The 15,631-nt window shown below is 42.4% G+C and overlaps 1 long non-coding RNA gene across 1 annotated transcript in view; it reads left to right on the plus strand.

The window, feature by feature from the left end:
• Positions 1 to 334: 334 nt before the first annotated feature.
• Positions 335 to 15,631, plus strand: part of LOC122466607 — a 70,158-nt gene continuing 54,861 nt past the window's right edge. The window contains exon 1 of the long non-coding RNA XR_006292250.1: positions 335 to 556. This is a non-coding gene — a long non-coding RNA (uncharacterized LOC122466607). The remainder of the gene's footprint in view (positions 557 to 15,631) is intronic.

Raw genomic sequence — 15,631 nt, forward strand, 5'->3', positions numbered from 1 at the left:
TAATTGTAGGGTAGCTGTGGTAGCATGGGTCACAGCAGTGGAGGCCCAGCTTAGCTGAGCCAAGCATGTACCCACGGGGTTCAGGTGTATTTGTACTTGTCAGGGCTAAGCTATTGTTACCTGTGCTACCGCAGCCACACTACTATTTATGCTTGTGATAGCTCTCATCAAGCTAGCACAGGTATGTGTGCACAAGCAGGGGCATCACACCCCTTGCTCATAGCATAGATTTTGCCCAGGTTGCGTGACCATGTTACATCCATCTCTGCACAAAACATGAACAGATATTGTCTTGCATGCCTTTTATTAGTTGCGCTGAGAAGAAAGAGGAGTACAGTTCTGACACAATCTCCTGCTCCGATTCATGTCTGTGTAACAGGATGCAGGGGCATTACCAGCAAACAAGGGGTTAATCTCAGTTCAGATGCTCCCTTACCTGCACAGGTGCTTAGGATAAGGACTATAAATTGGTTGCTTTAAAAGCACTGGGGTTGAGTGTATGTTGGGGAAGATTGGTCAGTTTGTCTGTAGTTGTCAAGCTAGTTTCAGCCTCAAGGTAGGGAGTGTCTAGTCTGTTTATGATAACTTATTTTGCTTTCTTGTTATTATCTCTAGAAACAAAGCTTTTGCTGGTTGTAGCTGTGCTGGGAGGAGGGGGAGGTTCTTTCCTTCTCCTGAGTCATTCCAGCCTCCTACAGTTTGCTTTTGATCCATGTACTCTCCACATTCAGGGTTTCAGTTTGTGTACAAAAAGCCCTGGATAAGTCAGTTTGCAGCTTAATCACTAACTTTTAGTGTACATGCTATCAAAGCCCAGCCCCACTCTTTCTGGTAAAATGGTGGTGTGTTTTTGTTTTGTTTCAACTTCCTGAATTTGGCACAAAGGAAGAAAACTCAGTAACTTACCAAAAAATAAATAAATGTGTAAATATATTCAATTTTTTTTTTAATTCCATGTTAAAAATCAACTGATCAACAGGGGTAATGATGATGTCCTGAAACTTAAAATACTGAAGGGTAAGCTTAAAAAAAAAAAAGTATGTAGGACCCATTTCTTAGAGGAGGAGATGACTTTGAGACTGGAGATCTCTGGGTTCAATTCCTACCTTTGCCACAGATTTTCTATATCCCCCTTGGCAGAGATAGCTGAAGCAATTGCCTTAGTCCTCCCTCTCTAAGATAGGGAGAATGCTTCCTCTGTGTCTTTCTGTTGAGCCTGTAAGCTTTTAGGAGTAAGGACTCTCTTTACCATGCGTATGTACAGCTATTTTGGTTATAGCCTCCAAATGCTATTTGTGGCACAAATAAAAAAATGGTGGCCCTCTTCAATTTCCAGACTCAGATAGAAATTGTAGTTATATGCCATAATTTCTGTTTTTCCCTCTCTCTGTGTTTCAAAGAGCCTTTCCTAAGGTGTTATAATAACCACTCCATACTGGCTAAGAGCGTCAGGGGTGGACCGGGACCCCATTGTTCCGTGCTTGTTCAGCACCCAGCACAAACAGTTGGTTCCTGACCCAAAGAGCTTTCAGTCTAAGTCTAGGACAACAGATAATATGGAGGCAGATGGGGGAGTACAAGGAAACCATGAGACAATACTGGTTAGAGGAACAGACAGTGTTAACAGTGCATATGGCATGCACTGGAGAAGGATGGCCATGGCAGTTATATGCTGGTGTTGGTACTGCTGTCAGAACGCGTTTTAAGCCCTAATTCTGCAGCAAGTTCTCCTGGATTCTGTGCTAGGGAATGTTAATTATGGGAGTGCAGTCTCTTGTTTTCTGGGGTGCCATAACTATTAACTTGCAGCATGTGGGAAACACTTTGTATTCTTTTTATGAAAGATTGATAAAAGCAAACTGATGCAGTGTAAAGTATGCAATACAAAAATGAAAAACTCTTATTTTTTTACTGGGGTCTTTGGAATAGAAGTTGAATGTTGATACATCCATCTTGCTAATCTAATGACAGGCCCTTGCGCTTCTGTTTGTCATTATGAAAACAATTAAAAATGGCTGCCCCCACACACAGTAGAAGAAAGCAATTAGCAATCCAGTGTATTGTATGTCAAGAGGATGCTGCAAATATGCCTAGATTCATCATGAGATATGAACTGACCTGAGAAGTCTGACAGTACGTGGAGTCCATTTTGATTCGGAGGGAGAGGGGTTGATCTGTTTTATTTAAATCTAGAAAATGTTTAGCTCTAAGAAAACTGTTCCATTCTTCAGCAAGAAGCTGAGCCTGCAATGAGGGAGTAATTCCACTGTCACTGTTGTCTTATAGGGTCAAAAAGAGGTCATGAATTACTTCCTACAGTCAGATTTACCCTTTGCTTACTAGCAGATTTTTAGGTGGTTTCCTCAGAGGTTTCATGCAGACAGGTCTAGGGATATTAGCAATACTGATTTAAATCCTGCTGCAAAAGATGCTCAGATTAAGATTTTGAAAGGTATTTAGGTGCCTGAAGATGCAGACAGGACTTTTATCATTTTAAACAGCGTCTAGGTATCTAACTCCTTAAAAATCCCCCTAGGAGCCATCTGCATATTTAGATACCTATATCATGTTGCCCCTTTTCAACCCAAGCAGCTAGTCAAACACTGGAGACCTGTGGCTCTCCCAGTTGGGAATGGAAATTGGTGATAGGTATTTTGTTGATGTGGTCTTGTTCATTTTCAAAGCATGTACAAAATCATAGAATATCAGGGTTGGAAGAGACCTCAAATCAGGACCAACCCCAACTAAATCATCCCAGACAGGGTTTTTTCAAGCTGGGCCTTAAAAACCTCTACAGATGGAGATTCCACCGCCTCCCTAGGTAACCCATTCCAGTGCTTCACCACCCTCCTAGTGAAAAAGTTTTTCCTAATATTCAACCTAAACCTCTCCCACTGCAACTTGAGACCATTACTCCTTGTTCTGTCATCTGCTACCACTCAGAATAGTCTAGATCCATCCTCTTTGGAACCCCCTTTCAGATAGTTGAAAGCAGCTATCAAATCCCCCCTCATTCTTCTCTTCTGCAGACTAAATAATCCCAGTTCCCTCAGCCTCTCCTCGTAAGTCATAAGTGCTCCAGCCCCCTAATCATTTTTGTGGCCCTCTGCTGGGCTCTTTCCAATTTTTCCACATCCTTCTTGTAGTGTGGGGCCCAAAACTGGACATAGTATTCCAGATGAGGCCTCACCAATGCCGAATAGAGGGGAATGATCATGTCCCTCAATCTGCTGGCAGTGCTCCTACTTATATAGCCCAAAATGCCATTAGCCTTCATGGAAATAAGGGCACACTGTTGACTCATATCCAGCTTCACGTCCACTGTAACTCCTAGTCCTTTTCTGTAGAACTGCTGCCTAGCCACTCTGTCCTTAGTCAGTGCATGGGATTCTTCCATCCTAAGTGCAGGACTCTGCACTTGTCCTTGTTGAACCTCATCAGATTTCTTTTGGACCAATCCTCTGATTTGTCTAGGTCCCTCTGTATCCTATCCCTATCCTCCAGCGTATCTACCACTCCTCCCAGTTTAGTGTCCTCTGCAAACTTGCTAAGGGTGCAATCCACGCCATCCTCCAGATCATTAATGAAGATATTGAACAAAACTGGCCCCAGGACCGACCCCTGGGGCAGTCCACTTGATACTGGCTGCCAACTAGACATGGAGCCATTGATCACTACCCGTTGAGCCCGATGATCTAGCTAGCTTTCCCCCCACCTTATAGTGCAGGGGTCAGCAACCTTTCAGAAGTGGTGTGCTGAGTCTTCATTTATTCACTCTAATTTAAGGTTTTGCATGCCAGTAATACATTTTAATGTTTTTAGAAGGTCTCTGTCTATAAGTCTTTAATATATAACTAAACTATTGTTGTATGTAAAGTAAATAAGGTTTTTAAATTGTTTAAGAAGCTTCATTTAAAATTAAATTAAAATGCAGAGCCCCCCGGACCAGTGGCCAGGACCCCGGGCAGTGTGAGTGCCACTGAAAATCAGCTCATGCGCTGCCTTTGGCACGCGTGTCATAGGTTGCCTACCCCTGTTATAGTCCATTTATCCAGCCCATACTTTAACTTGCTAGCAAGAACACTGTGGGAGACCATATCAAAAGCTTTGCTAAAGTCAAGGAATAACACATTCACTGCTTTCCCCTCACCCACAGAGCCAGTTATCTCGTCATAGAAGGCAAGTAGGTTAGTCAGGCATGACTTGCCCTTAGTGAATCCATGCTGACTGTTCCAGATCACTTTCCTCTAAGTGCTTCAGAATTGGTTCCTTGAGGACCTGCCCCACGACTTTTCCAGGGACTGAGGTGAGGCTGATTGGTGCCCCTCCATTCCCTGGTGTCACCCCTCTGCTGGAGCTTGTAAGCAGGACAGTGTACGGTCACCTGTGATGACACAGTGCCTGCATTAGGGAAATTCTCCCTGGGCTCATTGTAGGTGGTTCACAGCCAGCGTTGTGAGGAGGGAAAATCTCGCTAATACAGTACAAAGTGCTCTCATGGCCATCTTTCATTACCATATATTGTGCATTTCTCAGTTCGTCTCTACAGTATCTTCGGCTTGATCTCTTCATTGTTAGTCAGAGGAAAAAGCAGCAGGACAACCACAATGCTGAAGCAGAAAGACGGGCATATAGAACAGGAATGTAGGAGACAGGGGCATGTAATAAAATGGAGAGATTGAACACTTTATATGGATGCACTGTCACAGGTTCTAGGCTGGATTTGTTTTTTAAAATAAACTTCCCTCCAAATTTTAAATCATAAGTTAATAAAAAGCCTTTTAAATGTGTCAAACTCTCCAGACATCAAATTATAGCTCTTCAAAGCTATTTGATAATTCTGTTAGTCCATGATGGTTGTCTGGGACAAGTGTCACTGAGATACAAAATGCATTAATTACAACAAAATTGAAAGGGAGAGAGAGGACTCTTATTAAATTTGAAAGGACTAAAACTCTTACTCCCTTGCTGTATGAGACTAGCAAACTGAAAGGCTGAGAACAGAGATGGGCCCAGGTTAGAGCCAAGCTTTTCCAGCAGTTGGGGTTGTTTGGATTGGAGGTTTTAGCTTGGGTGGTTATAGAAATAGGAGTCAGCAGCAAAGTTCAGATCCAAAGTTCAGCTGCGGTTTATGTAGACAGCAGTGGCAAAAGACGACATCTGTTTTCTTTAATTGTAAGTTTTCCTGTCTGATGCATAAGTAGCTGTGAGGCTGCCACCATTTTGTCATTCTGATTCATGAGTCACTGTGGCCTCTCTCCCATGGACAACTTATGCTAGTTTTTCCTGGTTTTCCCCCCCACCCCCTCATAAAGTGAAATACCGGCCATCAAGGTTGAATGTGTTACTCTTTGTGTATTAGAACATAATGGTGCCTGACTCGAATTCAGGTGCCTTATTCAATTTGCTTCTGATAAGCACTCAAAGGGTGGGAGATGCTTATTACAGTTATATGAACCTCTTGCACCAGAAATCTGATTATTCAAAAACATTACAAGAATAGCCTTTATGCTGGCAATTTGGAGCTTCTGGTGCTGGACAGAATCTAGAAATGTAAAGGCCATGAACACTGAGGAAAAAGTTAACCAAACTTTTTCAAACGTCAAATGTGGCAGTTTGGCTTGAATGTTGGATGCAGATACAGCTCTGCACAGGCAGGGGGAGAGGGCCTAATTTTGATCTGACTTTCCCCAGTGTCACTTGTTGACTTGGAATGCTGTTATGCCTAACTTACACTGGTTTAAGTGAGGTCCGAATCAACCCCAGAGTTTTAGGCTTCCTTCTGAAGTACCAAAGGGAAATAAGGCCAGCTCACCAGAGCCATTTCAGAAACCAACTAAATCAACAAATTTCCACTAAAACAAAAGCCAACAGTTACTTAGTTACTTATTAGATATTTTTCAAAATACAACTAACTAAACAACAAATCATTTCTTATTCTAATGCAAATACTAACACAATGCCGTCCTAATATTTAAAGGAGGGATAGCAATATTTCATAACAAATCACCCTCATTCATTATATTTGCTCAGATTTCCCTGCAGTTAGCCATTAAGAATGCCTGTGCCATACACTTCATTTTCTCAATACTGTTGTGGTATTCAAGATGAGGGTCAAATAAAATAACAAAACCAGTGAATCAAAGCATTTAGGCAAGACTCTATGAATAGGAGTCTAAAGTTAAATATGAACTCAGGAATCTGATCTTAGGTTCATGTTTTTTAAAATTTTGGCTTTATACTTTGCAAAATTATCCTATACATACATACATAGATTTCAGACACTCCCTCAGCACCAGATACTGTTTCACTATGTGAACAGTCACTTTGACAGATAATTGTTGTTTTCTAAAGTCTGTCTAGATTTGGGCCCTGATTTAGCAGGTTACTTACGCACATGTCTAAATTACTAAGCATGTTAATAATCCAACTGAGGTTAATAGAATGGGTTTTGTCCCCAACTGTCTACTAGGGACAGGACTGAGAACTGAACCGGTTTGCTTACAAACAATAGGATAACACCTTTTAGACACTACTCTGTTTGGACTTATACTGGTAACCTAGGAGTGAGAGGTATTATGTTAGTAATTTCTTGAACCATCCAGTCACCCACTCAGGTGTTAATAAATGCTCCTTGTACCAGCACTCTGTACCTATATGGGGGAAATGTTGAAAGTCCCACAATAGGAAGTCGAGTAAGTAAACAGTTTGCCATCCTTTAGTAGCTTCTGAGAAACAGCTCAGAAAATAAACATGATCATGTTTATTTTTCAGTACCAGAGTGAGTTCCCTCCAGGAGGTTGAATGAGTGGCAGTGACACTGATCACGTGACAGTCTTTTTGAAGAAACACAATTTGGCTTTCCCACAGGTAGCCCAGATACTTTGAGAAAAGATGCTTTGAGAGTGGGTGTAGAGAAAGCATTGACCCTGCAGTATTTATTAGACTGAATGCCATCACCAACCGCACCAGTGTTACGTTAATCTTTTGGGTAGGCTTTATGGTACTGATGTGATGAATAACACCAGTTATTAATTTAATTTGGCCCAGATCTTCAAAGGTATTTAAACACCAACTCCCAACGACTTCAATGAGATTGACACCTAAATACCTTTTTGAAGAGCTGGCTGTTTCTCTCGTTATCAGCGCTGATTAAGCTGAGAAATCAAACCAGGGGCTATGGCTTTTTCCACTAGAGGTGGGATGTTAAATCCAGTGTCCTGGCCAAATTTGTTTGGGCAATTGTGTTCTGCCTAAGTCCTCCCACGCCGCATCCATGTTGAATATATGCTATTGTATACTTCTATACAGTTGCCATGTTTCACCTCAAAGGAAGTTGCATTTGAGTTTAGTATTTATTTGTATTACAGCTGTGCCTAGAGAGGCTGAGACAACAACTGGGGACCCCCTGTGCTAGGCACTGTACAAGTAAATAGTAAGAGATAATCTTTGCCCTAAGCAGCTCACGCTCTCTCTAGACAAGACAAGGGGTGGGAGGGAAAAGAGAGAGACAGCAGATGCAACTCCAAGTTCACTCACCAAGTTAGTTTGTAGAGCCAGGAGTAGAACCTGTATTTGCTGCATCACAGTCCTGTACCCTAAGCACAGGCAATACTGCTTCCCCGGTACAATGATTGCACAGACCCTCATCTATAATCGGCAGGTCGTTTTCAGTAAGCACAGCAGTTTGAGGTTCTCTGGGGTACAAGACATTGTGCTAGTGTAAAATGTTTTGCTGGGATTTCCACTTAAGCAGCACAATACAGCACCTTTTTACATGGGGAGGAAAGATTTTTCAGTCATGCTTTGTGCTTTTTCAGTAATGCTTTGTACTTTTTCTTAATGCATGTCAAATATGCAGAGAAATAATAGATGGAAGCAAACCCACTGGTTTTGATTGTGGTTAGCCTGACAGCTCTGGTTTGCTTTAAGTGGAAGCTGACAAACAATGGTTTAAGAGGAGAAAAGGAAAATGGCCAGTGCTGAGGTCAATCAACCACTTCCTAGATCCAGCTGTTTTGGTTTATTTTTTAATTAAGTTTGGCTTAAATTAATGCTGACAGTTTAAAGAGAACCCTTTCACCTATGTAGCTTACTTTACATCTGAAACCAAGTCCTTTCTGTCTGATTGCATTTTGTCATCGGGCTCTCTGTTAAGATCCTAACAACCCACAGGTTCTCCCCATTTTATTTTGTCATCTTTGTGCTCTGCAGTTGCCCTCTGCCCTTTTGTGCCCATTCCAACAGTGCGCTGAAGCCACGGCAGTAAGAAACAAAGTGCCTACTAAATGATCATTCATGCTGCTGGAATGTGAGGTGGTGAGGAACTGCTAGACCAGGCGCATAGATGGTAGGTTCTGGGTCAGATCATGAGTTGGCGTAAATCAGCATCTCTCCATTGAAGTCAGGGGAACAGTGTTGTTTTAGGCCCGCTGAGGATCTGATCCACTCTCTTGGGCTCTGGCCAGTGGCTGACACTCTGAATAAAGACTAAATCCCACAAAGCCCCTGCTTAGCAGGATATTATACAATGAGGGTAAAAATTCCTTCCTGATCCAAGGTAGTAATTCAGACCCTGAAGCATAAGGATTAGTAACTCGGGAAACAACTATCCCAGGTATACACAGTTGAAATGCAGGGAGAGAAACAAATGTAAATCTTTGTGTTTTAGGCAAAAGTCTGCAAAAACATGCTCTCTTCAGGTTCCATGAGATGCCATATGTGCAGATGCTGCTATGCACATCAGCCTGTTGGCCTTCAGCAGCTGGTGGAATCCCCACCCAGCTCCTACAAACTGCAGCCTTTCTGCAAAGAATAAATGCCATTGTGACGCTGTGCTCCATAATGTTTTATGGAAATATGCTTATCAATGTGAATATAATGTAACTGGAATATGCTTTATGCAAAAGGTCTCTTGTAAGTTATCATTACAAAGCTTATAATCTACTGAGTGTGTTCATCCTAATTGTATGTAGGAATCATTCTTGTATCTGAAACTAGAAATATGAAATATAACTGAGGTTCTATTGTAATTATGCAAAGTGTGGCCCATTAATGGTGGCTTAGAATCTAGATGGCTCCCATTGGTTAGGACAATTGGTTGTGAATGGGTATATCTATCTGCAGGCCTTCCAGTGTACGTGCTGGCCAGCCCGTGGGTAATGAAGAATGAGGTCTCACAGGACATGTGACCATGTCACATGATACTGGAATCCATCTTAAATCTGGTACTTTTCCATTTAGGAGGGGTGGGGACCCAGAGAGACAAAAGATTCCCACCTTGCTGCTATAAAATGGGGTGGAACAGAACAAAGGGGCTGCCAGCCACGAGAGAACTCCTAGTTACCTCCTGAGCCGGAACTAGCAAGGACTGAACCGGGGAAAGGATTGGGTCCAGGACTAGGCAGGAATCTAGTCTGTGAAAGAAGCTTATTGGAACATCTGAGGGTAAGATTTTACCTGTAAACAGTTTCTTAATGTTTTAGGCTTAGACTTGCATGTTTTTGCTTTATTTTGCTTGGTGGCTTACTTTGTTCTGTCTGTTATTACTTGAAACCACTTAAATCCTACTTGTTATACTTAATAAAATCACTTTCATTTATTGATTAACCCAGAGTAAGTGATTAATACCTGGAGGAGCAAACAGCTGTGCATATCTCTATCCATTTTATATGGAGTAAAACAAGTTTATTTGGGGTTTGGATCCCATTGGGAACTGGGTTTCTAGGTGCTGGAGATAGGTGACCTGCTGAGCAGTTTTTGGTTAAAGTCTGCAGCTTTGGGGGTGTGGACCAGATCTGGGTCTGTGTTGCAGCAGGCTAGTGTGTCTGGCTCAACAAGGCAGGGAAAACAGGCTCAGAGGTAATTCCAGCACATCAGGTGACAGTCCCAAGGGGGTCTTGGTGACTGAACTAGTCACCGCCATCCCCTCCCGGAGTCTGGTGTATTAACATAAAGATCATTTAAACTCTACATACACCTGAGCCTAAGCCTTCTCTCCAGGCTTCTTTAGTCCTAAGGCCACAGTAACCTCACCTTGGATGGGGAGACCTGCCTTTTTCTTTAGGATGAAATCTGAATAGCCGCATCAGCATCCGTAGCTGCTAAACTGCAGCTCTTTGTATGGAGCCAGCACCTGCTAACAGAGCAATAAAATAATCATGTCATGCTGCTAAAGACTGTGAGACATATTTGTGACAAATATGGCAATTTCCTACAGTATCTTTGGGAGATCTTAAGTTTAATTGGCTTTGGAGTCATTGTATTAGAAATGCAAAGTTTATGTATTATTGTCAGACTGTATGTAACTTCTCTAGTGGGGGAGACGTGGCCAATGTAAACCCTGGGAAGTGTTAGGAGCATCAAAGGACTATTTTAAACAATGTGCCAGACAAGAAGGAACTTTCAGGACCAACAAAGGTAAATGGAGTTCCTAGGAAATACCTGGGGGGAGAGGACTGCAAATTCCCACCTCCAGACCCAACCTTTTGAAGTTACACCCAGAGGTGAGAAGTGTTGTCTAGCTGATTACCTATTCACGGTCTCTGCAGATCAAAGCCCCAGGCTGCATAAAGGAAAGGCTAACCTATGCATATGGGTTCTTATTCTGAGCTAAGGCTGTTAAGAACTTGTGACCACAGAAAACCCCCTTGCTGGGGTCTGACAGACTGAATTCTACCAGAGCCCTTTATGGAGTTTGGGGGGGGGGGGTGATCCCTTATAAGCTTATTAGCAGGTGTTTAGGATTTTTAATTTATTTTTAATGTTTTCTCTGTAATGCTTTCACTTTGAGACTTAATATGCTTGCTTAGAAAGGGCTGTGTGGTAACTTTTAACTGTGTGCAATTATGCTGTTTATAGCCTCTGAGGAGAATGCCTAAGCAGGCCTGCGTAGGCAGTCCGACTTCCTGGGGAACTCACAGTGCAGTCAGGGAAGTGTGCAGCCTGAAAAAAACCATCAGGAGGGGAAGATATGAAGGTCTCTGCCCAAAAAGTGACCGCTGAGGAGCTGTGAGCCTAGAGTGAGTGCTGTGGACCACAGAGCAGTAATACAGGTGCAGTACAGGTATAACAATCTTTTCATTGGATATGGCTCTCGGTAAGCACTGAAGCTCAAAGCACTGCTCACACTAAAATAAATCCATAGGGCTTGGTTTTGCATGGGTGTGTAAAGGGGAGGGTGTGCAAGGAGACTTCTCCCACCTTACTGCACCCTGTATAGCATATTGGAAATCTCATGCAAGCGTGTGTCTTTCTCAGAACCCCTGGAGGAATTCAGGTTGGGTTAGACAGAATGATAGGGGACTCTAGCTACTGATTAAGCCTTCCTCTCCCACTCAGCGAAGGCTGTGGCTTCAAAGCCACAACATAATCTCTAGCAGTTAAGTCTTCTGATTCAACTGTTATAAACAGCCATTGTGGTTTCTGTTTTGAGTCAATTTCACCATCACAAATTCTTACTAGAATCAGAGACGGCAAGACATAGGGCCAAATGCAACCTGGAGCTAGCAAGTGGAATTTCATTTGACGTTTCTGGGCCAAACTCAGCAGACATGTAAACAGTGAGAAATGCACATTAGCATAAGATTATCAGAAAAGGTATATGTGGCAACAGTGTACCTTGCACTATTTTGGCATTTAGTGGGTGTGCAAAATGCATAAATTACACTCCAAAAGGAAAAACAGCTAAGAGAGGACCATTAGCTTATGATTCACCATCCAAAATGCTTCCAGGCCAAATTCAGCTTTGGGGTAATCGGGCGCAATGCCCATTGACATTACTTCCCGTAACACTCCCAAAGGTTATACAAGAGTATGCGTAACAACCTCAGGGCAGACTGTTAGAAACGAGGGCACACACTTCTAGCTGGTTATGAGTTCTAAACTTATATTTCACCAATCAACTTCACCAAGTGCAAACTCCTCAGGCACTATACCAGCCTTAACATGGAGTCAGACAGTCCCCTTGGGTACTCTGGTCTGTCTTGCCACGAGGTGAGTGTACCATTGACAGATGGCCCGAGACCAAGAATCACAGCAATATTCAGGTTTCTCCTGATCCCAAAGGACCATTACTTACCCCAGGTCAACTGCGCTTTAGGTCTCTCACCAAAGACAAAGCTTGTAGCCAATGACATAGTAAACTAGATGAAGATTGATTAAATAGGAAAAGAGGGTTATTTACAAGATTAAAGCGATCAAACATAGACACATGAAGGAGGTAGTATAGGCTTCTATGCTCAGCAAGGTCAAATTTGTCCCTTAGGGCTAACCCAAGCTAAGCATCTGGGGATCTTTCTTATGCCTGGAAACACCTTGTCCCACCAGAGTCCAAGCAGCCTAGAAATACCTAGTTCCTTTTGTTTGAGGTTTTTATCCCCCTCCTACCAAGTGATCTGAGCTGCAAACTCAGCTGATGGGAGGAATCCACTTGCATGACTCATCCTCATGGGGAGAAGAACAGAATGGCAACAAGAGTCTTTAGTCCTTTGGCTGACGATTCCTCAAAGCAGACGTGGGGAGTTTCCAGTTGTAAGATCTGGCCACAGCCTGTCTGGCATTGATGAGTCTCCTCTTTTGGCAGGGGAGTAATGATTTCGCTCGAAGAGCAGCTCTTCATGTTAATTAATGGCCCTCTCCCGAATGGTGATTCATATGGTCAGAGGCTCACAATACAACTGCTCAAATATTACACTACAGCATGGAACACAGATATTACAAGTAAAATTAATGCAGGCAGCAACTCATAAGCATTCAGTAGAACTTAAACACTAAACACTTTCTTATCATTCCAATACCTATTTTATTAATATTAACCCACAAGTGAGCTGGACAGATTCCAGCTCTGTCTCTGTGTCCAGCTGAGACATGTGGACCTTGGCATGAGCTGGCACTTGGCCTGCCAGTGTTACACTTCCCTTTGGGAGATTGCTATGATTAATCTTACTTGAGTTGCAGTTGCCCCCTGTCACCCAAAGACTGAATTAGATTCCTGCTAAATGACAAATTAGTGCAAATAAAGCCGCCACCTGCACTTACAGACCACTGCCTTTCTGACTAGCTTACAGCATGGTCCAGATTCTGATTCTGTTATACTGATGTAAAGCCAGAGTAACCCCACAAAAGTCAGTGCAGCTACTCCAGATTTGAGACACATGCAATCAGTATCAGAACCTGGTCTCTAACATCCCTATGACTGCCAATCCACCACTGTCCACCAGAACTACATTTAATTTCAAGAATATACAGTACTTCAGGTCCTGATCCAGTGCTCTGTGAAGACAAAAGGATCCTACCTGTTGACTTCAGTGGACATCACATCAGGCCCTGAAGGGCTAGTTGACTCCAAAGTGAGCCGTGCAGCTGGAATAAATTATCACAAAGCCCATTAGAACTAACCTAGAAGCATCACTGACTAATAGCAACTCTCCGCAGACATCTGGAAACTCCAGATAGTTCCCTTTTCTCAGCTGAATTCTGCCCAGGCCAGCAGAAGCATTGCAGAGGGTTTTCACTCTCTCTGGGGGCAAGATGAAATTTTTCGCTCGGGAGAAATGCCCGTGTTAGGACATTCTAGCATGAGAATCCAAAGGGAATACCCTTCAGTCTTAGGGTATATCTACACAGCAGCAGGGAGCATATGTCCCAGGGTGGGTAGACAAGACACAAGCTAACTCTACGTAAACTAGTACACAAAACAGAGCAATGTGGCTGCAGTGATGTTGGCTAGACACCCAAGTACAATCCCATCCAACCTCCTGGGTAGGTAGTTGGTTATCTAGCCGGAGCCATCTCCAATGCCACCATAGCCACATGCCACTTTTAGCATGCAAGCTCAAGCAGAGCTCTCACATGTCTGTCCATGCTGGGAAACATGCTCCCAGCTGCAATGTAGATGTACCCTTAGATGGCTGCTGGAAAAATCAGAGCAAAGGGTTCTGCAAACCATGTTTTAGTTAGGCTCATCTTAAGTAACAAGAGACCTGACTGCAGAACTAATCACTCCCAGCTTCTGGACAAAATATAAATATATGGAGAAACAATGTTTCCACAAACAAATTTAATGATTCTCCAAAGCTCACTTAACACTTTATTAAAATATTACATTCCCAGTGTAAAAATGACTATTTTCAAACAACTAGACAGCTGGAGGAAAACTGAGGCACTGAAAGAAAACAATGAATGAGACAAGTGCTGTACCTCAGTAAGGTAACCCCTTCATGTTTCCAAGTTTTGCAAAACGCTGAGCATGTGCATTTTTCCTTACTCAATTACACCCTTACTTCCACTGTTGCATGTAGAGGTATAGCTGATATCATTGTGCTAGGCAGTGCAGGAAAAAAAAACAGTGATAACATTCCTGTTCTGATCTAAATATGCAGTAGTAGGAGAAAGGATGCATTATTATTCATGTTTTATAGCTAGGGGACTGAGACACAGATTGGCTTGCCCAAGGTCACACTTGAAGGCTGCAGCAGAGCTGAGAATGAACCCAGCTCTCCTGAGTCCTAGTCCAGTGCTTTAACCACAAGACATTAGGACCTTGTTGCAATACCTGCTTCCATTTCTGTAATTGCTTTATTTAATGTTACTTACAATGGCTTTACCTAGTTTGTGCCAAGACTTCAGTCGCTACCAGCTGTTTACATTAGAACAGGATTGCAAGGGCTGCAGCACACTGAAAACCAGCAGAGCTTTCGCGTGCATGCATGCACTCTTCCGATATTAAGGCTCTGATTCAGAAAGGTACTGACGTACCCGTGAAACTTCAAGCAGCATGTGGGACTACTTGCATCTTAGAGTTACTCTTGTGCTTAAATAGCTTGTTGAAATGCGACCAAAGCCTCAGACAAAAAAGGATACATTTCTATTCAAAATTCTCTTCACTTATTTCATTGTAAATATTTTGTTAACCACCGCTCTGCAGTGCTGTGAACCCAAACACCACAGCACCTGGAAACTGAAACCAGACTATTTTCATTGTCCAAGCTCAATGAAATGCAAGAAGGAAACATAATTAATGTGAGCACTTGCTCTGATGTTTAAAATTCCATTTTTAATAATCTAATCTATTAGTAACCTGAGGAAAGACATTCTAAACTAGTAATATTTTGTCCATCTAAAGGGGCCAAAGCCAATTGCATTGATGACGAGAGAGACTCTCAGATTTCAAATGTTTTGTTGTGCCTTTTATATAAAGCAAAGTATTAATAGATAAAGCGGAATGACTATAATGAGAACTGGAATGAGCCCATAGTGTCTCCCATTCATATCTCAAAACACTTGATGAGTATTTAATGAATTAGCTCTCTCAACACCATGGTGAGAAGTAGAACTATTATTTTGAAAGAATGAATTGCCTTCACGGTATCCCTTTAAACTGAATGACACAATTGAATAGATAAGCATTGCATGAAACTTTTAGTGAGAACAGTTATTCCTGAAACCATTCCACCCCATCTCACTCACTTTTTTTTAAGTGAATAAGTACGAAGGAGTGATCAGTGTTGGAAATATAACTCTTCCACGCTGTTCCCCACTCTAGAAGAAAAAAAATCCTCAGCTGCATTATTACCAAAGCAGGTACCAAAATGAGAAGTTAAGGTCTGGGTCGTCTTGTAGTGATCCATGT

The sequence above is a fragment of the Chelonia mydas genome, chromosome 7 (genome assembly GCF_015237465.2).
Source record: "Chelonia mydas isolate rCheMyd1 chromosome 7, rCheMyd1.pri.v2, whole genome shotgun sequence".
Classification (NCBI taxonomy): domain Eukaryota; kingdom Metazoa; phylum Chordata; order Testudines; family Cheloniidae; genus Chelonia; species Chelonia mydas.